At 34.5% G+C, this 26,915-nt stretch overlaps 1 long non-coding RNA gene across 1 annotated transcript; it reads left to right on the top strand.

Moving 5' to 3' along the window:
* Positions 1–575: 575 nt before the first annotated feature.
* LOC121247084 lies at positions 576–21,962 on the top strand. The gene is made up of 4 exons (XR_005937212.1): positions 576–587; positions 7,060–7,064; positions 17,545–17,553; positions 21,839–21,962. It is a non-coding gene; the product is annotated as an uncharacterized LOC121247084 (long non-coding RNA).
* Positions 21,963–26,915: the final 4,953 nt, after the last annotated feature.

The raw sequence follows: 26,915 nt of genomic DNA, 5'->3' as shown, positions 1-26,915 counted from the left end.
CATATGCACCATGATCTCCCCTAGAAACCATCCGCACATCTTGGCTTCGTAGCGATGCCCAGTTCCGTGCCCAACGTGTTCATGGCTAAGCATCCTCTAGCCCCCGCCAGCAGAGGGGCCAACAGAGTCGGCACGAGACCATCTTGTCTGATCCCGTTGTCACCCAGCGACAAACCAGGGGACGTCACTCAGTATATTCTACTCCCGAGTGACCAAAGGAGCTCCACCGAGATAATACCCCATCTCGGCTTGGGGTCATGATACACACACACCCAAAAATCCTTTAACATATGAAAACCCAGTTTTCAATAAACACATGAACATGAATGCATTTACACGAAAACTCAGTTTCATTTACAAACATGATCATGCGTGCAAATATGCCATGTACATGAACGACGCCATAACCAACAACCAACAACCAACAACTCACAACACAAACCAAACACACCAACAACTCCGTTCTCCAATCCATCCAACCCCCGTACTTCTCGGACTCAGTCCGGCATAACCAACCAGATCACAATAAAATGAGTTAGTGCAAAAATATATTTAAATCATGATAGTTCTTTGAAAAAATACTTATAGTGCCATATAATAATTTCTGAAGGATCACAGAGCTGCAAGAAGTGGTGGCTCAATGCAAAATACACTGTGGTCGTGGGTCTCAAAAACCCACTTTTGAACAGGTAGAAACAAAGACCCAAGATTGCTAGGGTAGGGCTTAAGGATGTCTGTGAAACTAGTGGTGGTGGTGGTTGGCCGTGGGTGGCGGCGTAGAGGGCGATCGAAGACCAAAATGCCCAAATTAGAGATAGAGATAGATGGGCTTCACCGGCGGTAGATCGGGGCTGAGGATGGGTGCATTGGGTTGCTATGAGGTTAAGGATGAAGTGGTGAAGAGATGGTGGCTGAAAGTGGCGCGATGGCGGAGCTGGAGCAAAGAGAAGGCCGCAACATCGCGTTGGGCGTGGGGACAAACGGCGGCGCGAGGGAGGCTGAGAATGGAGGGGTGTGATCGTCGGCCGGAGGGGAAGAGGTTGGGAAGGGCGGTGAGGCACACGGCGGCGCTACGGCGGCAGGCTGGGTGAGGCGAAGCAATGCACGGGGAGGGAGGGAGAGAAGCCTTCGCTTGCGGGAGAGCAGTGGAGAAAAGAAAAGAGAAGAAGAAAAGAAAAAGGAAAAGGAAAAATGGAGGGAAAGAAATGAGGTCCAATCCTCACATCTTGGGTCACAAAAATGATCCAACGAAAAAGATTTCAAAACAGCATCTGAATTAAAATAATTTAAACGTAATAACAAAATAAAAATAAAATAATTAAATCCCACAATAAATTAATTTAAAATAAAGGACAATTTAAATGCATAACAATAATTAATATTAAGGAAACATATCAAATTTAATTTTCACAATTTAAAGATCATAAAAATAAACCATTTAAAAATCCGACAATTTTAAAACAAGAGAATAAATTTTTGAATTAATAAAAATAATCTTTCAATAAAAATATACTAAAATACGGCGTGTTACACATTTGATGATAAAGCTCAATCAACAAATGTTTTTCTTTCTGTTTATTGTAACTATGTAGCAACTTTTGAATATGCTACATTTTCTTTTCTTCTTCTTCTTCTTCTTTTCGAATTTTCCTTTCTTTTCTTTTCTTTTCCTTTCTTTTTCTCTTCATCTCTCTAAATTAAATCACAAACATCAATAATCAATTGTGAAAATTAAGCAATTGAATTCAAGCACACAAAAATTGACAACGAAATAGAAGAGAATCAATGGAACGGCACTCCAAACAATTGACAAAGTTAAAGATGCATTAAACCCTTGAATTTTGAAACCCTAGGTGATGTAAATTTCAGCCAAACCCAAAACCCTAAGAATTTTGACATAATTTTTTTTTTTTTTTGGTAACCCTAGAACAATGTAGCCCTAGAATTAAATTTAAGGATGCAAGAATTAAAAAATAGAATCGGACCTGATTGGAAATCTTGCTCTAAATACCAAATGATATAAACCAGCGGAAATGAAATCCATTGAACCCACAATCAATTTGAAAACTCTCCAAAAAAGTCAAAACCAAGTCAATAGATAGAAAATCTAGACCCGATGAGAACTAGTTTCAAGAACCTAGATTATATTAAAATCTAGACCCGTAGAAGAACAAGTCTCAAGAATCCAGATTACAAAGGAGGAACGCCACAAATGTTGTAATTTACTTTTGATAAGTTCAATTAAGAACAAGAGGAGTAAAACTCAACTCACAATGAATAAATTCATTAAATTTCATAAACTTCTTAAAATGAGGCAACAAAGAGTATTTAAAACAAAACCTAATTAAAACCCTAGCCAAAATAAAGCCCCAACTTCCAAAAATAACCCTGAGTGAATAGTGCCACGGCTACAGTACGATGCTACAGTAACTCCGCTACAGTACTTTTGAAACCCTAGTTCGCTACAATACTTCTTAAAATCCTAGTTCAACAAAATAATAAATTTCCTAACATGCCCTTGCAGAGGCCCCCCTTAAGTCATTCCCATAATAAACTCAATTATTCTAAACTAATAAAATAAGTCCTTTAAATGAATTAAACAAATTAAAAGCTTTCAAGTGCCCAAAGCCTTTAAGTCATGTTGTTGCCATCTTCCATAGCTTATCAAATGAATCAAAACTGGATCTTTATCTTTCAAGCCCATCTTGAATATTGGGCTCTTGCTAAACTCGTCCTAAGTAGATTGCATCAATCATTGCATTGCCTCCTTGATCTTCTTGGCTCTTGACCTTGTAATTGGCTTATATGAAACTTGCAAATGATCTTTAAGTCTAGGCCCACTTTGGTTCCCATCATTAGCCAACTGTGATGGGTAGCACAATGGCACCCATGGGTTGGACAGTTTCTCCCGAGAGTCCCTTCAGGGGAGATGGTGAAGAGCTATACAGACTATCAGGGCTAATGCTCAATATGATGAAAACATTCCAGAATGAGATGTTAGCTGAGCTCCCGTTGTCAACTAGAATCCACCCGGTCGTGTAGTTGGCTATCAGGAGGGTGACGATCAAGGCACCGTCATGGGGGTATAAAACCCACTAGCAGTTTTCATCTTCCAATGAGATGGTAGTGGTGGTATTTAGTCTAGGGTGTTTAGGAGGCTTATCTGCCATATACACCTCATGATACCTTGCTCTGCTGGCATGAGCCTTTCTGCTGGACGTTGTTACACCCTCGCCGGCGAGCCCTCCCACTATAGTGTGGATCTCCCCAAAAAGAGCTTGGTCTTGATCATGTGGCTACCGAGGGGTGTTGTGTCCTCGTTCCCTCTCATGTTTTTGTCATTTGGGACTTCTACTTCGTCTAGGTTTACGTTCACAACCTTCTTCTCTTGTTGGCTTGAGATACTCGGCCAACATTCGTTCGAGCTCCCCACTTCCTACCAAGCTGGCAACCCTTCTTTTCAACGTTGAACAATCTTCTGTCTAGTGAGTATCCAACTGGTGGCACTTGCAATAGTGCTGCCCTCTGGCCGGTGGACTCGCTTCCTTCCTCGTCGCCTGGTCGTTTTCTTGTATACTTAGATTATTGTAGATGAGGTAGTGCCCCTGCTCTAATCGATTGGAATACCTTTCATGCCTCCCATCTTGATGACCCTACCCAGTCTTCTTGTCTCTAGTGTCGTTCGAGTTCCTAGTCTCTAGCTTTACTTCTTGCTTCCTGGGCTAGGAAAGAGCTTGCAATGTGTCCTCAGCATTAACGAAGTCGTCTACCCTATCCATGAACTCCCTCAAGGTGGAAGGGGGTCTTCCTGGCCAACTCAGCCATAAATAGCCTCCGAGGCCATATGCCCCTAGGAGGGTGGCTAGCATGATCTTTTCATCTTGATCATCTGGTCAACTTCTCCTTGTTGAAGCGAGTTAGATATGCCTTCAGGCTGTCTCCTTCTCTTTGTTTAATGGTGAGCAGATAGGCGGTTGGTCTACAGCACCTCCTACTTGCCATCAACTGCGTTAAGAGCTGCTTGGCCAATTCCTCAAAACTTCTAATGGATCCCAGATGCAAAGCCTTGAATTCCCTTTAACGTTAGCGGGAAAGCCCAGCAGGCCACCTCTCTGGAAAAGCCATGGAGAGTCATGTGCACTTTGCAGTTCTCCAGGTGATCTACAGGGTCCCGCGACCCATCATACATGTTGATCTGAGGAACCATAAACTTGGGTGGGAAAGGCACTGCCATTACTTCCTCGCTATAAGGGAAGTCAGTCCGATTAAGCAATTGTTCCATGGAAAAGGACCCTCCCATTCTTCTCGCCATCTCCTCATATTTGTCAATGAAGTTACACAGTTCGTTGTGTAACATTTTCTTTTCTAGCTCTTCACCATTCATGTCTTCTGCATTGTGTGCATCTCCTTCCACTTGCCCATTCTGGACAGGCAGTGTAGCGGAATTCTGCCGTTTCAACTCTTCATTCTCCTTCTGTAACTACTCAACTACCGTCATGGCCTTTTTCAACTTCTCATCGACTTCTACCAGCCTTGCTTCTACCCCTGCCGCATTCATCTCTTGATTGCGGGTTGCTTAAGATCGCGTAGTAGTTGGCATGTGAAAATCACACTGAAGTCTGTAAAGATCCCACAGACGGTGCCAATGTAAATGACGTGTTTAACATTGCCAACTACTCGATAACCTGCAACATATGAGAAGGCGGCACTAGGCTTTCAGAGGAGCTCCAATGCCTAAGTCAGAGAATTGTAGTCTCAATATAAGTGTGCAAGTAATCATAAATTATCTATTACATTCAGGTGTTATTTATAGAAATGTTGAGGACGTAGATAAACATTAAATCCAATGGCTCATCATGAATAATCCCTTAACAAGTGGACGAGATAACCAACCTAATCCAGTAGCGTTATCATATCACGTTGTTTGTGCCATGGGCTTTTGGGCCGTGATTCTCCCAATCTTGGGCCCATAGGCCAAATCTAACCTCTAGACGTGGGCTTATTGCCACGGGACCTAAACATCCCTTCTAATGGTAGTTAATCTCACTGCGTAATGCAGTGCAACACATTATCGTCGATTGCTGCACAATGCAATGTGACCCTTTATTTTGCAGATTTGTCGAGTTTGCTTAGTTTATTATAGTTCTGTATTGTTTGGTTAGTTTATTTGCAAACCCGCCACAATGATGATCTTCAACACAAAAAAAAAAAAAATTAAAACAAAAAAAACCAAAATCGATAGATCAAATATATAAAAAATTCACTTGCATCTTCAATGGCTACAAGCGGAAAGAGGCTGGGACGGGTTCGGGGATGAGATAGCATGGGACCATCCCCGCCCAAGCAAGGATGGGGGTTAGGAAGGAACACTACCCGCCATATAGGGCAAGTAGCAGCCCTAACTAAAATGGTTCTCACATTTATACTTTTTTCTTCTTGTTTATTGGATTTTTTTACTTCTATAGTACTTACATTGTTTCAATTTTACGGGAAAGTTTATATACTATACTTTTATCTTATTTTTAGTTTGCTATACGAGTTAAAGTATATACTGCACTTTTATTTTACTTTTACCTTGTTATGTTAATTTGTTATTGTTTATTGATTTAAATTTTTTGTTTCAAATAATTTCTAATACAAGAATAATGAAAAATGTTACATCAATATAATACAATATAAATAGGAATATAGTGTAATATGTAAAATTTTTCTAGTTTTACATGTTCACGTATTTGTAGGACTAACAATCTTTGATAAGACTTATGAATTCAATATGGACATCATGTGAAATAATAAGATTGCGATCAAACTTAATTAGATCTAGATCAACTTGACACAAACCCGAATTAAGTCGATGAATAATCTTGTCATATTCGAGTCATGTGGATTGGCTTGACTAACCAATTTATTTGATATACTTTTAAAAAGTTTTAATTAATTCATGAATAAATTATTAGTGATTGTTTTACTCTTGAATATTAAACATGTAACAAAAATGCATTGCGTCTATTTTCAAAACCTAGTGAATTCCCAAAAGGAAAATATGCTGGTGTTGAAAATTGAAAACCCTCAAAAAATCCCAAAAATATAGGATAAACCTTATTCAAAGGAGCCCTACTATACATCAGCCACTGTTTTGCCCTCACACACCACACTTTATTTTTTTCAGCTTTATGTCAGACCCATCGCCATCACCTTCAACCTCTCCCCCCTTAATCTCTCTCTGACCTCTCTCTCTCTCCCTTCTCAAGCTCTTCTCAACCTCTCTCTCTCCTCAAGCTCTCCTCGACCTCTCTCTCTCTCTCTCTTCGACCTCAAGCTCTCCTTGACCTTCCTCTCTGACCTCTCTCTCCTCAAACTCTCCTCAAGTTTTGTTTTATAACGTGTTAAAAGGAAGATGAAAATAAAACCACACGTCAAGTGTGGGGTGTGGGATCAACAACAATTGATGATCTATAGAGTTTTTCTGTTCAGAGATTCTATCATTAACTTCGACAGTTTAGTCAAAATCCAAATATTCAATCCATGTTGCCTTTAGGAGCTGATATAAACTTTCAAGTAGAAACCCTCTAGTTTTCCAGATTTGTAAAGCAGTTACGTTATGTTGGGTGCTTCAATCTATATTTGAATTCTTGAAAATTTAAACATTTCAAGTTTATAATATATTCTTAATCTTATCGTTAATACCAATATATTAGGGTGTGCAAATGAATGATGAAGCAAATAAGAAGATGTTTCATTAGAAAGCATTTGGTAATAATATAATTGAAGTAGATCCATTCAACAAAAGAAAAAAGAAAAATAAAATTGAGAGTGCAAAAGAAAAGAAAGAAGAACAAGAATTCTAGAACCAAGAAGATGGTAATGTTCTTGTATTGTATATTATATGAAAAAGGCAAAAAGTCAAACTGTTTATATACATGTGAAGTGAGAATGACTGCCAAGTAATTTAACAAATTAACACGTGTACAAGACTAATAATATGCCCCTCACATGGAGTGTGGATGTTAATTACACCCAACTTGCGAAGATGTATGGATAGTTGGTCAAATCCAAGAGCTTTAGTAAGAATGTCAACCAATTGTGTAGAGGAAGAAACATGAAAAGTCTTGGTACAAATAGACCTTGCATGAGTTGGAAGAGAAGTATCATTAGGTGTAATACGAATAGACTGAAGATGAATGTCTTTTATAATAGGGGAAAGAATGACTAGAAATGGATTTGAAATAGAAGAAGATGGTAATGAGGATTGGAAGGGAAAAGAGTCCTCATGAAAAATAACATCTCTGGAGTTTAAAACAGATTTGGTACAAAGACTAATAATTTATATCCTTTTATTTCAGGGGGATAGCCAAGGAAAGCACAAGGTTTGACTGTTGCATCAAATTTTGAACGACAAGCAGCAAATCTAGATCTATAACAGAGACATCCAAAAACCTTAAAATAATTATAAGAAGGTGTTTTCTGGAATAACATTTCGAATGGTGATTTGTTAGACAACAATAGTGGAGGTAATATGTTGATAATGTAAACTAAGGTAAGAATGCAATCAGACCAGAAAAAGAGAGGAATGTTGGATTGAAATCTAAGGGCTATAGAAACATTTAGAATGAGTTAATGCTTTATTCGTTCAACAACACCATTATGTTGAGGTGTGTATACATAAGTTTTATGGTGTATAATGCTGGGAAATAAGGAATTGAAAAGAGAATCTGAGAAATTTGTAGGCTTTGAGGCGTATAAAAATACTATCTTTAAGACAATATTTGCCCCCTCTGCTAATAGGTTCCTAGCAAATTGTCTCCATGATACAACAAAGCCTATAACTCTACAAATAGCAATTTTGGAGAGTTCTTGAGTTTCTACTGCAAGTCTGAAACTGGGTTGAAGAAAATGAACTGTTTCTCACATTCGTCCAGATCTATTTTATAGACTTGAAGAGACGCCTATGAAAAGTCACACCTTTTTGTAACTTAACCGTTTAAAGTTATGTTTAAATAATATAACGGTTACATACACAAATGAAGTGATGCGCTAGCCCAGTGGTTGAGACACGTCTCTCCACAACCCATGCATTGGTTTGAATCCCACCAGCCCCTAAGCACCTTTTCATTTTATTTTCAATAACTTGAGAGGCTTGGTTCACACAGATTTTTAAATCTTTTCACAAACTCTCTTCCTTCAATAGTTAAATATATATTGCAACCTATTCCAACAATCCTCCACTAGGTTGTAATATATATTTTATATTCAGTTTCAGTATTGATATTATCATGCGTAAAAGAATGTATCTTTCGACTTAAACCTTCTCTTAGTGTAATTAATTCAAAGTTCTGAAAAGTAATTGGTGGCCTAGGCTTAAACCAAAACCTTTTTACTCAAAACTGGAAATAATACACACATGAGAATATCTAATTCACAATATAAGTTCATAATTATTAGCACTATTATGGCCTTGTGCTACACCCTGGTTTAATGAACATTTACAAGTATAAACCTAAATTTCTTGTTAGAAGCGGCACCACTTCTATGTTCATATAGGTGAAAATCCTTTTATGTCCTTGTTACCAAGACACTTCTATATTTGAACTTCATTAAGAATAAAACTCATCCTTCTAATCGTAACAGTCTGCACTGATCCATTCTAAATGAGACTTTGTTCTTGTTGTGCTCAACTAATCACAAATCAGTAACTTGTTATTACCCATTAAACTCTTTCTCAGATTAAATATGAAAAAAGGTTGGGTTACCATTATTGGTAATTCTTTTGAAAAGGTTTTAGTCTCATTCCAATTGATGTAACCCTTACCAATTCTCACGATAAACCTTTGGTAAAAGGGTCTGCCAAGTTACAACTTGACCTTACATAGACAATCATAATAATTCCATCAATTATTAATTGTCTAATATAATCGTGTCTTAGACTTATGTGTCTAGATTTTCCATTGTACACTTTATTGTATACTCTAGACATAGTAGCTTCGCTATCGCAATGCAAGGAAATACTTGGCATAGGTTATGGCCATAACTTTATATCCAACAACATATTCCTGAGTCATTCTGCTTCTTTTCCTGTTGCTGCTAATGCTATAAACTCCGATTCCATTGTGGAATGAGAAATACATGTTTGATTCTTTGATGCCCAAGAAATAGCACCTCCACCAAGGGTAAATGTCCAACCAGACGTAGATTTATTGTCACTTGTGCTAGTAATCCAACTAGCATCTGAGTATCCTTCTAATACAGCTGGAAACTTTGAATAAAAGAGTCATAAGTAGAATGTTTTCTTTAAATATCCAAGGACTCTGCCAATTGCTTTCCAGTGATCTATACTAGGACAACTAGTGTATCTAGGTTTGCACACTGCAAAGGCAATATCTGGTCTGGTACAATGCATAGCATACATCATGCTACTAATTACACTAGCGTACTCAAGCTGTGCTATTGCCCTTCCAGAATTCTTACTTAATTTTACACTAGAGTCATATGGTGTATTTGCTTTTTTTATTCCTAGATGCTTGAATTTAAGAAGCACTTTCTCAATATAATGAGACTCACATAATGCATAACCATCACTATGTTTTTTCACTTTGATTCCCAAAATGGTATCTACTTCATTAAGATCTTTCATTTTAAACTTTGAAGTCAAATACTTCTTGGTATCACATATGCCTTCATATTAGTTCCAAAAATTAGCATGTCATCAACATAAAGACAAATAATAACACCATAATCTTCAGTGAATTTTGAATAGATACATTTATCAGCACTATTGCGTTTGAAACCATCAGATAAAATAATAGAATCAAACTTTTCATGCCATTGTTTTGGTACTTGTTTTAAACCATATAATGACTTAACTAATTTACATACTTTCTTTTCATTTCCAGGCAGAACAAACCCTTCAGGTTATTCCATGTATACTTCCTCATCAAGATCACCATTTAAGAAAGCAGTTTTTACATCCATTTGATGTACATATAAGTCATATATAGATGCAAGTGCTAAAGTACACGAATAGATGTGATCCTTGCTACTGGAGCATAGGTATCAAAATAATCTATTCCCTCCTTTTGACTAAAATCTTTTGCAACTAACCTTGCTTTAAAAGTCTGGACTGATCCATCAAAATTAAACTTCCTTCTTAATACCCATTTGTTACAAATAGTTTTTGAATTTGGAGGTAGATCCGCTAACACCCAAGTATCATTAGATAATATTGAGTCCATTTCATCATTTATAGCTTCTTTCCAAAAAGCTGCATCTCTAGAAGACATGGCTTCATCAAAACTTTTTGGATCATCCTTAGTGTTAAGAACAATGGATATTTTATTAAGGACTATGTTTATGTCTCCTTCCACAAGGAAGACTATAGCTAGAGACGAAATAAAGTCAGGACCAAAATTCTTTTCTTTTCTAACTCTCTGACTCTTTCTTTGCTCTATTGGCAAATCTGTAGACTTGCTCTTATTTTTATTAAGAGAGATACTCAAATCAGAGTTAGAAACTTGTGTTTGACTAGGTTCTAAAACAAATTTAGTATCATTATTGAATTTATTTTCAATAAATTCAACATCTCTTGATTCCACTATGACATCAAAGCTTAAGTCTAATAGTCTAAATGCCTTGGAATTTTCAGCATAACCAAAAAACACACTTTTGATTACTCTAGGTCCTAATTTAGTCATCTTTGGATCAGGAACTCTGTAAAAGGCTTGACACCCCCACACTTTAAGATAATCTAGATTTGGTTTTCTTCCATTCCATAGTTCATATAGTGACATTTGTAATTTTCTAGATGGTATTATATTATGCACATGGCATGCTGTAAGTAATGCATCTCCCCACAAATTAAAAGGCAACTTTGCACTTAAAATCATAGCATTAACCATGTCTACAAGTGTCCTATTTTTCCATTCAGCCAAACCATTTTGTTGTGGTGTGTAAGGTGTAGTATTTGGTGAACAATTTCATGTTCTTCGCAAAAATTAGAAAATTCACGTGAGAAATATTCTCCACCTCTATCGGTTCTAAGAATTTTTATATTCTTTGCCTTTCGATTTTCTACTTCAAATTTATAGCGAATGAATATGTGAAAAGCCTCATCTTTATTCTTCATTAAATACACAACAGTATATCTAGAAAAATCATCTATAAATGTAATAAAATATCTCCTACCTTCTCTAGTCAAAATGCCATTTAACTCATATATATTAGAATGTATAAGTTCTAAAATTTGTAAATTTTTATTAGCAGTAGGAAATGGTTTCTTAGTCATTTTAGCTTGAATACAAATTTCACACTTTGTATCATCAACATTCTTGTAAGAAATTAAACCATGCTTAGACATATGTTTCATATATTTAAAATTTAAATGCGCTAATCGACCATGCCATAAAGAAAATGACTCAACAATATAAGAAGAATGTGTAACATCTTTATTCATAATACTGAGTTTGAACATCCTATCACAAGAATATCCATTTCCAACAAATACCTCATTCTTTGACAAGATCAACTTAGCAGATTCAATGACAGCTTTTATGCCCTTTTTACATAACAAATTGGCAGAGATTCTTTTTAATATCTGGGACATGAAGAACATTGGTTAAAATTAGTTTCTTCCCAGAAGTAAGCAACATCTCTACATTTCCTCTTCCATGAACTTGAAAAGAATTGTGATTTGCCACAAGAACTTCTTGACCATCAGTAGCCATGACATTGTTCTTGAATTGTGCTTTCTCATTGCACACATGCATAGTAGCACCAGAATCAAGCCACCAATTAGAGGAATTTGTAGTAGAAGCGAAATGCACCTCAGTAATCATGCCAATCTCCGTTTTTGTTACCATTGCAATGATTTCTTCAATTGCATTTGCCATGTTTGAACTACTGCCATTTTCTTTATTCTTAGTCTTTAAGAATCTGCATTCACGAATATGATGGCCTTTTTTTCCACAGTTAAAACATGGCCTATTTTTCTTGTCTTTGTTGGTCGAATAATTCTTCTTGAAGGTATTTCCCTTCTTGGTCTTAAGATAATTCTGCTTTCTGTCATCTCCCTTTTGAATACTGTTAACCTTCGCTTTAGAATCAAAATGGTTGTCATCATGAATTCTACTCTCTTCTTCAATTCGTAGATTTTTTTCAATTTGTTTTAAAGTGAGTTATGCCATATGCAGAAGCTTCTTCCTGTAGTTATTCTAACTTGGTGGAAGTTTTGCAATAATTGCTCCCACTTGGAAAGACTCAGGAATACTAATTGACAGATCACGAAGTTTGTTAACCAAGACTTGCAACTCATGCACTTGATTTAAGACAGACAGATTATCAGCCATTTTGAATTCAAAGTACTTCAAAATTATGAATTTATCAGTACCTAATTTTTCTATCTTATATTTTTCTTCCAGAGCATTCCGGATTTCTTTAAGAGACTTAATAGCAGTAAAAATATCATATAAACGCTCAGAGAGAGTATTGAGAATGTGACCTCTGCAGACAAGTTCATTCTCTTCATGTTTCTTCCTCTCTGCAATAATATTTTCAGTATCTTCAAGAGTTGGATAAAAAATTGGCTTTAGACTTGGATCCAAAACATAGAAAATCTTCAGTGCAGTGAGAAGAAACTTCATCTTGTCTTGCTAGCATGTGAAGTTGGTTCCATCAAATCTGTCCAATTTCACAAAATCTTGATTCATGACTTTGAAACCTGCTACATCAGACCCTCCTTCCGTTGAAATATCATCTTAAAATTGTTGGGAAATAAGGAATTGAAAAGAGAATCTAAGAAATTTGTAGACTTTGAGGCATATAAAAATACTGTCTTTAAGACAATATTTGCCCCCACTCGATTAGAATTTGCTAATAGGTTCCTAGCAAATCGTCTCCAGGATATAACAAAGCCTATAACTCTACAAATAGCAATTTTGGAGAGTTCTTGAGTTTCTATTGTGAAGTCTGAAACTGGGATGAAGAAGACAAACTGTTTCTCGCGTTTGTCCAGATCTATTTTATAAACTTAAAGAGACGCTTGTAAAAAGTCACACATTTTTGTAACTTAACCGTTTGAAGTTATGTTTAAATAATATAACGGTTACATGTACAAATGAGGTGACGCGCTAGCCCAGTGGTTGAGACGCGTCTCTCCACATCCCATTCATTGGTTCAAATCCCACCAACCCTCAAGTGGCTTTTCATTTTATTTTCAATAATTTAAGAGGCTTGGTTTACACAGATTTTTAAATCTTTTCACAAACTCTCTTCCTTCAATAATTAAATATATATTACAACATATTCCAACATATAACACATCTATTATTGTAGAATTTTGTCATATTGAATTCATTGTCATTATTAGATCGTATTACTTTGATCTCTAAATTGAATTGTGTTTCTAAAAGCTGGAAAAATGATTGTATGAGCTCTCTAGTTTCATATTTTAGTTTCATTAGATACACCCAAGTGCAACAACTAAAGTCATCTACAATAGAAAGAAAATAATGAAAACCTTGATAGGAGGGGGTGAAAAATGGACCCCATATGTCACAGTGAATAAGATCATACACAGAAGTAGATTTTATAATACTAGTTGGAAAGGATATCCATTTTTGTTTAGCAAGAGGACAGATGGTACAATGATTATTATTTGAGAGTTTTATGGATGGAAAAACATGGTGTAAAAGTTGCATCTTAGAAGGAGATCATATCAAATAAGTGGCCAAGTCTAGAGTGCCACACGTATTAAGTTTTATTGACAGAATTAAAAGTACATGAAGAAATAGAAGTAGGGATTGATCTTGTAGAAGAAGTCGAGTCTTGCAATAATTAATATAAGCCTTGAAGAAATTTAGCCGCTCCAATCATCCTCCTGGAGAGATCCTGCACAAAACAATATTGACAAAAGAAAATCAAGCAACAAAGTGAATCTGAAACTAGTTTGCTTACAGATATGAGATCGAAATCGAAAGAGGAAACACATAAGACATTATTAAGGGTAAAAGATGCAAAAAGTTGAACCATAGTCAATTATTCAAGAATTGATGAAATAGTTGGTTGGCAGAAATGAAGAAAATATAGAATGCTTGAAAGAATTTGATATACTTGAAAGACGAGGAATTAAGTGATCAATAGCAAATTTTGAAAGAGAACTGCCAACATGATTTGTCATAAGTTGATCATTCTGACAAGGCTCAGTTGATTGATTATTCATAGGTTAATTGGTCCGACACTGGATAAAAGCAAGGATTTGCTAACATTGCTCTTGTGTTATAGGTAACACTAGAATATTAATAAAATCTGGACCACCTTGAAAAGAAACATTGTTAGCAGAAGAAGATTTATTGCAAGTGAATTTGAAACCTGGTGGAAATCCATGAAGCTTTTAGCACTTGTCAACGGTGTGACCTTCTTTACCACAATGTGTACAAATAGATTTATCTTTACCATGAGAATAACCTGAGGCGCCATTTCTATGAAACGTTTTGTTAGAACTATTCTTACTAAACATCACAACAAGTTTTGAAACATTAGTCAAGATAGTGATAGATCATTGGCATTCTTCTTGAAGAACAAGATAGAAGACTTTGTTAATGTTTAGTAAAGGATCCCTAAGCAAGATCTGGCAACAAACACTAGCAAATGTCTCATTCAGTCTCATCAGGAATTGCAAAACATACTCTCGTTGTTGATAATCAAGAACAGTTTGCAGTGCGCCACAACTGCATTTTCGGCATTTGACAAAAATTTTGTATCTCATCCCAGTAGCTTTCCAGCCGAGTGAAATAGGAACTAAAAGGATCATGATCTTGAACCGGGCTTGAAATATCTTTCTTCAATTGCAAAACATGAGGACCATTGGCCTATGAAAATCTTTCTTTGAGAACTTTCCACATTGCTTCAACCAAGTCAATCATGTATATAAGACTAGAGGCAATCTCCTTGGACAATATATTAATAATCCAAGATAGAACCATAGTATTGCAACGATATCCAAGAAACATATAGAGGATCGTTCTTTGCAACTTCCATCAACGAAGGTATAATTGTTCTTTGCAACTAACGCCATAATCATTGACCAAATTCAAGTTTGGAAATTCTCACAAATAAGTGACTGTGAAATGAGGACACTGGGACTATCACCTTGATGAATGAAGTAAGGATTGTAGGATCATCAATCGTATTTACCATAGGAGAGGATCGGAGCAGATGAATGTTTGCTCTAATACCATTCTAGAATTGAGAAGATGGTAAAGTTCTTGTATTGTATATTATATGAAAAGGCAAAAAGTAAAACTGCTTATATACATGTGAAGTGATAACAGACTGCCAATTAATTTAACAAATTAAGAGTTTTTTAGAATAATTAACTCGTGTGCAAGACTAATAATAAAGAAGAAGATTAACCTTATGCGAATCTAAATGACCCAAATCCGATTTGTATATATATAGCTATTTTGATCAACATAAGATTGGTTCATTTATAACATAAATCCGAATAATTTGACACGAATTGCAATTAATATTATATATTTGCTTCTTCTTTTGAAGAAGGTTTTTTGTTTTCATTTTTTTAAGTTTTACCCCATATACAAGATTTGTAAGATACAATGGCTTTACACCCTGTTAGGGGGTAAAATTCCCCTAGCCCATATGGCATCTTAGGTCCAGCCCAAAGTCCCATCATCAAGGAGTAAAGAAGAGACAAAGAGTGGACAAAGAAAAGCAATTATCAGATAGAAAGGGGGAGGTGACAAAAAAGAGAGAAAATGGAGGAAAACAAGTTAGACATGTAAGAGATGAATGACATAAAACTGATTTCCTCACCTACCACTAGTGGACACAAGAAAATGGATTTGAGATCTAAGGGAAATGGGGGACTTTAGAGCGACGATTACTAGAACACAGAGTATCATCTTCAAGCTCATGACAAGAGCTCCTGAGATAGGATCTTCTCTAGATACATAGAAAAATGAAAGACCATAAGAGATTGTAAATACTCATATTATATTGGATTTTTCCTCCAAATGACACGTGGATGTAGGCCATATACCGAACCACGTAAATCTGTGTGTCCCCATCTCTATTTACATTTGTTGTATTTATTTTATATTCACTGCTATGGATGTACGTACGGGTACCATACCACCGCTTCAGACCGCTATCGTGGGCTTCAGACCGCCTCATTGAGACTTGGATCACCTAAATGGATCGGGAATGACTCTTTCTTCTGTTCCGACCTACTATGCGACTTTTGGCATTTACATAAATATTCACACGTCAACTTCCTATTAACTTCTCCTAAACATTAACTGTACCGAATAATTCTCACGATATTTCAACCTCAAGTGGGAAACTACTTATCTCTCATTGCCTTTTACCTATGTTGCATCGGATTTATAGAGTGCCATGGGAAAGTTTTTTAAACAGCCAAATAAAGACAGAATGGTTATTTTATAATTTTTACAAATTCTATAATAAAATATGATTAATATTTATACTTATTAAATCTTGTTTTAGTTTAATTTGAGTGGTATGCATGATATGAGAAGAGGGAAAAATAAACCCCTAGTTCTAGAGAGAGAACGTCTCTCTAAAACTCTCCCAACACAAAAACCCGCTAAAGGGGTGGGAGCTTTGGCTCCTCCCCCCTCCCACCCTCCCTCCCATCCTCCCTTCACCTCTGCCTAGTTTTTACTTCCAGTGTTGTGGTTTGTTTTATTTTCTGTTTTTTTTAGGTCAAATAAGGGAGAAATGCCGATCTAGGATTTTCCGACGACCCAACTCGAACGTGTGCTCCACCATGGTGTTCTCCAACCCTGATCTTCAAGACTACCAATCGCGGCGCCAAACAGAGTGGCATATAGCACGCATGCAAGGGTTGAAGGTGAGCGCGTGGCTCTGACACACCACCGCGAGGAGCTTTCTACCGAAGCCGCTCGAGGCGTTTCTAGGGCCAGTGACTGTGGGACTTCCAAGATCGACCGTCGGGCTTACTCCCAGAGTGGCTCATGCCCTTCACGCACCACTACAGCCCCTTTTTCAGTATTTTTTTCTGTCCAAGTGTTTCTTTTGTTTGTAGATCTGGTTTTCAGTATCTTCTATGTATTTGCAATTTTGTTGTTTTAGTTTAGGTAAAAAATAAAAATAAATAAGCTATTGGACTTGGTGTCCATAGCAGAAAAGTCTCACTCCTCCTTTGGAGGAAGTTGTGTGATAGTACTCCTCATCCTTGGGAGGACGGAGTGTGATAGTACCTATCTTTCTTTGGAAAACAGGTCGTTTAGTTCTATTTTTACAAAGCGATTTCTCTGTGTCTGGAGAGAGTTTATAGAAGTTAAGTCAATGTCCACCACAGAGAAATTTGTGGGCGGGGGTGCCTTTAACAGATGAGTAGTTTGGCTTGTAATCTGGATTTTTTCCTGTATTGATCAGTCACAGCTGTAACTTCAATTTCATTAAACGAAATGAAGTCTATTTCTATTAAAAAATAAATAAAAATTGAGTGGTTATTTGGCAAAGTCTTGACCAATAACTAACTTCTCTTAGAATCTAAGGGTAGTACGATTTATGATTTGTATGACTTTTTCTGCCAAACAACCGAGCATTTTTGAAGTGGCTCTTATTATGTATTGCCCTTATTTTCACAAGTCTAACCGAGCAGCTTGAGGTAGATAGAATTCGGTTTGTTTAACGGCTAAAAATACTTTATTTGAATAAGATTGAGACACTATCATGGGCTTCAATTTACTTGGAGTGAAGTAAATGTTTTAATGATAATTGCTATCTACAATAGTAATAAGATAAAAGGTTTAACGATTAATCATTTAACTCAATAATCAAAATACCTTATGTTTTTGTACTTAAATGGACCATAAGTTCAATTTTTTTTTTTTTGGGGTAACTATACATTTACGATTTCTTTACAACTATTTTATAACTCATTTTCAATCAACCAATACAATCATGCTACTCCATTAAAAGTAAATTTCAGTATTACAAAACTACCCTTCATTTTTTGTAAAATTATAAAATGAGAAATGATAGTTGTAGTCGTGAGTGTGCAAGTGCCACGCAATCACTTTGAAAAAATTGAATGAATACAAGACCCACATGAAAAGATAATTAATTTTTTAATAATGGATCATACTTTTTTTCAAAGTGACTGCACAGCGCTTGCGCACTCCACAACTGTATATAGCATTACTCTTATAAAATAATTGTAAGTGAATCATTTTTTTTATATATATATAAGCAAATGATTTCATTACAATAATAATCGAAAGAATAGTAGGCATGGGTTAGAAACCTTTACAATCACTCCAAAATCTACAAACTATTGCAGTATGGTTCAAGAAATGGCAAACCATAAAGATAGTTTTTGTAGACAGTCCTCGAAGAGGTCTACCTAGGGTTTCTTCTAAACCTATGAGAGGTGCTTGTAGATGGTGTTACACCAGATCTGGGTCAATTGTTGTGACTGAAGAGGGTTTTCGTCCCGTACGCCACAGACTAGGATAAGAGAGTACATTGATTATGGATGTTAGGATAGGTGGGAATAGAGGAACGATATAATCACAACTTTGCAAGCGTCCAAGGAGTAGTCTAAATCGTGATGGCATGTGAGGGCCACGTGTTGGCTATGAAGGGTTGTGAATGGTCAGATCTTGAAGATCTAAGGATCAATAATTGATGAAACGGCACATGTGACAATTGGAGTTTTGACGGTCGCCGACATATGGGACACGCACCATTTAATTAATTGGGAATACGATGGTGCGATGCGGGTGGCTTCAAAGTGGCATATAATTAATAATTCTACTATATGTACCCGACGTTGGGTATCTTTTGAGGAATCAGCTGACGTGACCAATATTATTTATATTAAACAAAGAAAGAAAAAAAGAAAGAAAGCTGGAAGTATTCGTTGTTTAAGACTCAAGAACACCAATGCCTCCATTCATCTCCACTTTCTGATCTTTATCTTTTCCCACAATTACTCAGCGGCCAAACGAGAAACAAAACAAAGAAATCTCCAAAGTCAAAAGGCCAAAGAAAGAGAAAGGAAAGAAGGAAAGACATAAAGCGCATACCTGATCAGAGAAGGGAAAGTGCAATGTTTTGAAAAAAACTCTTTTTTTCAGTTATTTTTCATCGTGTTGTTGCAATGGCTTTTGCGGGGACGTCGATTAAACAAAGCAAACTTGAGAAGCAAAGCAAATGAAACTAGAGCTACTAAAAAAAGCCTTTCTTTAAAGATCTTTGTATGTCCCCCCCTCTGGGTCGAAGAAAGTCTCTTTCTCTGCTTTCTTTGTTCTATGATTTTCAATTATTACATGGAGAAGACTCTGTCTTCATGTTTCATCTTTGTGGTCGTCTATGGGGAAGCTTGCTACCGAAGCCGAATTTGTGGGTATACAAAAGAGAGGGTTGCATTTCAAATAAAAAAATGAAGATGAGAAGAAAATAGGAAGATGAAAAGAAGAAGAGAGGTATCCGAATTTGAACGAAACGACTCATATCATTTTTATACATGGATGGACGTGTACGCAGGAGGTTCCCAACCCCGAGTGCAAGTAGAGTTTTTTTATAATTAATTTTCTTACTAGAGATAAATGAGGGTTCCTAATTGCGAATTTTTAAAGTTCAAATATTAAATTTGTAAAAATTAAAAGTTTTAAGGTATGTTTGGATAGTGAGTTGAGATAAAAATTGAAAATCGAATAAAATATTATTAGAATATTATTTTTAATATTATTATTGTTTTGAAATTTGAAAAAATTGAATTGTTTATTGTATTTTGTATAAAAATTTTAAAAAATTATAATAATTAGATGAGATGAGATAAAATATTTTTTGTATACAAACTCAGTCTAACTCTCAATCTATAAAATGTGTAACATTGAACTACTAGTTTTGCAATGAATTTTTTAAAGAATGATGAAAGAGAATAAAAAAGAAAAAGGAGGAAAAAACTAAAATATGAAGCAGAAGATACTATACCGGTACGGGGATAACAGTACATTGAGGCGATGTTAGAAGTTTTGAGGGTTGGTGAGGGGCAATCTGGTCAATTTAGACGTCACATTCCCAGAATTGAAAGTGGCTTTACGCAGTCCATGCGGTTGGTGGTGGAGGCTGTGGAGCACTTCGCCACTACTCTCCCATGTTAGCCGCAATCCAATTCATACATTTTTTTATAAATAAGGAGTTTCACCAACCACAAGCCAACCTGTTTGTCCCTATAGTCTAATAGATATATCGAAAGGGTTGGTGCAGACAGGGATACTATGTACTCGGGGCTGCTGTAATAAATGAGCACATGTATCATAAATTTAATAATTTATTATATAATTATATTTTAAATTAAGTTTCTGTAAAATAATATTATTTTTATAAATTATTTTATAAAAATACTTAAAATTATTTAAAGGATTTACTATACATCAATTATTATTTACTCCCATACCTAATAATTTTTTCTTTTTTTATAAGATGTGAAGTGTGAGACAGTAAATAGTAACTAATAAAAAAAATTATTCTTTTAAAATTGTTGTATAAGTCCTTTTTACAGCTTATTTTTTACGGATTTCACTTTTGAAATTCTTGACTGAAATACAATATGTAGAGAAAAGTAGACACATACGGTGAATTTCATAATATTTATTAAATTAAAATTCACTTAAACATTTATAGATGTTGTAGAATTAACTTTGGCACGGTAGGGATATAAGAAGTGTTTTATCTTATTTCATCTTATTATTATAATTTTTTTAAAATTTTTACATAAAATATAATAAATAATTTAACTTTTTTAAAATATTAAAATAATATTATTATTATAATAATAATTTATTTTTTTTATTTTACGCCTTTCAAGTTCGGCAAAGAAACCCAAATCACTTTTTATATTTGATGAACCAAGACAGTTATTAATTTGACTCCATTTTACACTTTTTTTTTCCATTTATTTTATTTTTTAATACGTTGTTGTGACTTTGTTACGTAATTATTCTTGGATCTCTCCACCTTTTACTCAAAATAAAGTATTTCTGTTGTTTGGCTTGCCTATCGTTACTATAACATTGACTATTCACAATCCTCTTTGAGCACGTCTGTCCCATAAAAGGAGTACACCAATAATAAGACGGAACTTTAGGATTAGAAAAAGATGAAATTTAAGAGTGTATTTAGATGTTAAAGTGAGTTGAGTTAAATTGATAAAATATTATTAGAATATTATTTATTATTATTATTATTATTTTGAAATTTGAAAAAGTTAAATTATTTATTATATTTTGTGTTAAAATTTAAAAAAATTATAATGATGAGTTAAAATGAATTATCAATCCAAACGAAACCTATAAACCTAATTGTACCATAATAAGGACATTTGAGTCAATTACAGAAATCTCACTTGGATCTCGTGACTCCCACAAAATCCCTTAGACAGAAAATAACTGTCACCTAGTCATACTCCACCCTAGCCTTCAACCGAAAGCCACACGCCGTACCCTAGTGGAGGAGATTCAGAGTAGACCGGCACACCTCTTTCGTTCCACTCCTTCCGATCTTCCGTCGCACACAATACAAATACATTCAAGTTTCATCCTAAAATATATAACATTATTTATATGAGTTTCTCAACAAAAAATTAATTTAATATTTGTTTAAAATTGTATTTTCCATTTAACTGCAACAAAGAAAAGCGTAAACAAATTCTATTTTCTTTTCCATTTTTCAGAAAATGGGACATGAATAGGTGTGTCGATGTTGGTTTTTCTTGAGTCCTAGAAGATGAAAATGAGACACAAAAAGAGAGAAGGCCGGTTTTGCAAATTAGCTTCGTTTGGAACTACAATTCACTTCAACTCATCTCAATTCATCATTACAATTTTTTCAAATTTCAATACAAAATATAATAAACAATTCAACTTTTTTAAATCTCAAAATAATAATATTATTAAAAATTAATATTCTAATAATATTTTATCATCTTAACTCAACTCAACTCAATTCTGTTCAACATCCAAACGCAACTTAAGAAGAAAAAAGATGAGAGAGAGAGAAGGGTTTCACAGACTAAGAGGAAAAAAGATGAGAAAGAGAGAGAGAAGGTTTGTTTCAGTGAGAGAGGGAGGACGCAGGAGGAGAAGTCCTTCGGGGGGCAGAGAAGAAGAAAATGAGAGAGAGAGAAGGGTTTCACAGACAAAGAAAAAAAAATGAGAGAGAGAGAAGGCACTCACAGATTAAGAGAAAAAAAAATCTCCTGAAATGCTTCACACAGGCCAACCCGTGTATAGCAGACGTGACAGCTTTTGATTGGACTCTATTAAATGGGAAAAAACGTATTGACTTGTGTAAAGTTATTATCTTCCACAATTGTAAGCATGAAAGCTTCCTCTTTTCTATTTTTTTTAATTATTATTTCTTTTTATTTGTGATTGAAATTCTAACTATAACTTGACAGTTATGTACTTTTAGTCACAACAATTGATGTTATTATAATTTGACTTGACTTTTATTTAAATGGTTGACTTATAAAGAATATGACTAGAAGATCATGGATAACAAAATCTAATATGAAGAGAAGCATTACTTCTTTTTTTTAATGGAAAGTTAAGATTAAGTGCATAGGTTACCTATGATGCAATAAATACAATTACTAGCATTCACAAAAGTAGCATTTAACCCTCATGCAACTGTCTTAGATGGGTTTTCTTCTATATTTGAATAGCCAATTTCAGGAAAGGGTATCTTTCAAGTTTTATGGAAGTTTTTAACGGTATCTTTTGTATTTCTTGCACTCAGAGGGAAAACAATACTATAAATGTCAAACTTTTCTTGAGTTCAAGTTGGCCTATGACTTGTGATTGAACTTTAGTTGACTTTTAGATACCAGCTCATTAATATATTAAACTCCTATATATATATATATATATATATATATATATATGTATATTATAACTGATACTTTCATTCCATATAACATGGCAGATGGCTTTCAACCATTACAAGGGACTGGATACATGGGTTAACATTGTTAATGTCTATTATCTCATTACATTAAACTCCTACATTCTTTTGGTAAGCGCGACCTCATTTGTGTATGCTTTTTTATCCTAAGAAGAATGATGTTAAGGGATGACATAATGGAGAGATAGATTCATATTATGTGTTAAAGAATAATAATAAACGAATGATCGATAACAAAGGTTTTGACACCGGGCAGAATGTCCAAATGGCCTATATCAATTTGGGTTTACATCAGATTTCAATTAATAAAGTCATAAGCCCTCTTCCTATAATAATCTTAGATGATTAAAATATGAGTTAAAATAGTATTGTTCACTCAGGTGCGGATTCTAGTATTAAGCTATACACAGACACGAATGTATAATGCGGTTCGAGTACCCGTCCTGTAGCCCGAGTTATAACTAGGGCGGGTACCCAGACGTTCCTAGATTTTTGAAACGTAGCAATCCAATTACTCAGGTTGTACCGAGCATTCAAATTTTACAAAATCCCAATTTTTTAAAGGCTTTTGTTAGTAATTTTTTTTCAAGAAAGAAAATAATGTTGAAAAAATAACAAAGACAATAAATCTCAAAACATTGAACATTGTCCATTGTCCAACATAATAAAAATATATCAAAATAGAAAACTAAATTTTATGTCAAAAGAATAGCTAAAGCTAGAAACAACTTATTACGTTTTTAACTACCTGCATGCAAGATAAAAAAAAATATATAATATTTATCATGTAAAATTTATGCAATACATAATACATGTAGAAAATAATATTGCAGACCAAATCGACTTAGTTGTGCACATAAAATTAATTTTTTCAAAATTAAAACTCGTGTATCGGATTTTTACCTAATACCTGTATTTTATAACCGTATCCGTCCCCTTATATGGGGGTAGAGAATTTGGTTCTCGACCTAGATTTTACTCGAGATGATAACCGCCTATATGAACCTAGATTCCTAGTTTTAAACTGGACCGGAAAAAAATCTAACTTGAATGAACAGTATGAGGTTCAACATTTATAAAAATAAAAAATAAAAGAAAAAAAGAAAAAAGAAAAAAAAGGAAAGATCAATGAGTTCAAAGATAAAAATCTCAAAAACAAAATCGTAAGTTAAAACTTAACAATAATAATGTGTGAAGTAAAAGAGGGATTTATAATTTATAGTAAGTCACGTAAATTTATAATATGACTTTTTTTTATAACTCACTTTATAAACTTAATATTTTTTTTTCCAAGAATAGCTTTAATATTATCCACACGATAACAAAAAAATAATTTATTCCTCTTTCTTTTCTTTTTTTTTTTTAATAAAAGAATCTCTCTTGTTAGATGTAAAGAAATGCTGCCACCACTACTTACAGAAAAAAAAAAAAAGAAAAAAAAAGAAAAAAAACTTGAAATACCTAACAATGTAGGTTTCGCACGTGACAACATGCCAGTTGGGATCATCCATCCACACGTACATATGCTCACGTTTTAACACGATCTTTGGTAGGGATTTAATCTAAATTTTAATATATTTTTCATTGGCAATAAGAATTTAATCTTAATTAAAGAGCACCCACGAAGATGTAGCTGGTGATGCTGTGCACAGTTATAAAAGAAAAATATTACAAATAAAATCATTTTGTTTTACGTCACGAAATGATAAAAGAAAATAATATTAGCAGTTATGAAATGTATAAATATTGTACAATCTTTTTAAAAAAAGTGAATAAATAGAAATACACATGATAAAAAATTAATATTTTTAAAGTAAACTTTATTATTTTTAAAAAAATTGTGTGACGTTTGAATACTCTACGACTGAATGTAACATTATCCATAATATAAAAAAGACAAAGAATTTTACACTAGTAGTGGTAGATGCCAGAATTATTCGTTTAGCACGATACATTGGTACTTGATGAAATGCCAAGCACTTGCTGGGTTCGATCTAATTATTTATCTATTAATTATCATTCAATTTTATATGCTAAAAATACCACCGTAATAAATAACCATAGTCTAAGGTTTCGTTTGGGTAAATATACGAGATGAAATGAATAAGATGAGAAATTTATTAATAATAGTGAGATAATTGGTGAATAATAATGAGATGGTTTGAGTTAAATTTTTATGAGATTTTGGAAAATAAGAAAAAAAGTTGAATAAAAAAATTATAAAGTTAAAAGAGGGAGAATATAATTTTTAATATAATTTTTGTTTTGAGATTCAAAAAAGTTAAATTATTTTTTATATTTTATTTTGAAGTTTGAGAAAGTTATAATGATTAGGAAACGATTAGATGAAAAAGTTGAAAATTTAAAATTGAAAAATATTTGTGTTTGAATGATGTTTGAATGTTGAGATGAGATGAAATAGTATGAAGGGTTTGTGTGTTGTGAAAAACATACACAAACATTGGCAAACAAATAAAGAGCAACAATAAAGTAATCACACGATACACAATTTATGTGGTTCGACAATGTGCTTACATCCACAAATGACAGAGCTGTAGAAGTTTTATTAATTTAGAGGAGATTACAGTCACACAATTTCAACTCACTCACTCTAGGACTTTTTCTCTCACACAATATGCACTCATACTTTGCTTCTCTTTGTTCACTCTAAAACTGTTGAAAAACATTTACAAAAGATCAAAATATTACATATTTATAAAAAATGACATTGAAAACCTTAATTGACAAAAAGTACGATCTTCACTCCAGCAACATGTTGAGCGTGTCTCAAGCAAACAACCAAAGAACATTGGCTTGAGCGAACATTAGAGTTTGTATCTCGCTCAAGTCCATTGTCACGCGAGACTCGAGTGAACTCATGGTTTGAACTTCACTCGAGCAATAGTTGAGCAAACTCACGAGTTGTGCCTTTTCTGCTCACGAACCAAGCTTCACATGCAACCCAACAATCTCCCACTTGGGACTGGTTCTCCACATCTAGCCAAGCCCTACTACCTTTGTAGCTCACAGCTCCCGTATTCAAGCTAGAAGAAGCACTAAAGTCGAACCCGACTTCAGTCTCTCACATGCATTGCCATTAGTCAGCACATCCACTGCGCGGCTCACAACTCCTACTACACTAGGAGTATCCAGTCTCAAACTGATTTTGGCAACCTTAGCCAACTTCCTCAGGCTTGCATGATGAACGACAAAACTGACTCCCTTTTACTTCCTCATATGATTTGCGCGACTAAATCTGCCTTTTTGCACTCCAGTATTTTCCTACACGTCATTGGACCATGATGTTAAATACAAAGAATTAGATCTCTTACCATGCGCAGCGCACCCTTAGTGATCTTCCATGCTTCTCTAGAAAACACTACTGCATAACCGCTGTCATTAAGTAGTCTCACAAAAATCAGGTTTTTCTTTAGATCTGAAATTTGTCTGACTTGTTATAAACCCCACATGCCCCTATTCAAAACTGTGATGCGCACATCACTAGGGGTGTAAATTCAAATCGGAAAACCGGTCCGGACCGGACCGGTTTTACCGGTTTTGAACTGGTCCGGTCCGGAACTGGTTTTTAAAATCTAAAAACCGGCCGGTTCCGGTCCGGTTCCAGTTCCAGGATTTTTTGGACCGGACCGAACCGGACCGGACCGATTGATTAAAAAAAATAAAAAATAATATTTTTATATATAAGTTTTATACAAAATATTTTATATATATTAAATATTAATATATATAAGTTTTATACATAATGTATAATTATAAATTTTTATGTGAAATTTTTATATATAATATATATATAATTATATATATTCATATATGAAGTAATTTCTTGTTATAATTTATAAATTATTACATAAAATGTTAATATTAAATCACTAAAAGTTTATAACTAATACTAATATATAACTTATAACTATACCAATAGTCTA

Source organism: Juglans microcarpa x Juglans regia, chromosome 1S (assembly GCF_004785595.1).
Source record: "Juglans microcarpa x Juglans regia isolate MS1-56 chromosome 1S, Jm3101_v1.0, whole genome shotgun sequence".
Classification (NCBI taxonomy): Eukaryota; Viridiplantae; Streptophyta; class Magnoliopsida; order Fagales; family Juglandaceae; genus Juglans; species Juglans microcarpa x Juglans regia.
Note: the sequence above shows the minus strand (reverse complement) of the source record. Positions and strands in the feature narration are given on the sequence as shown.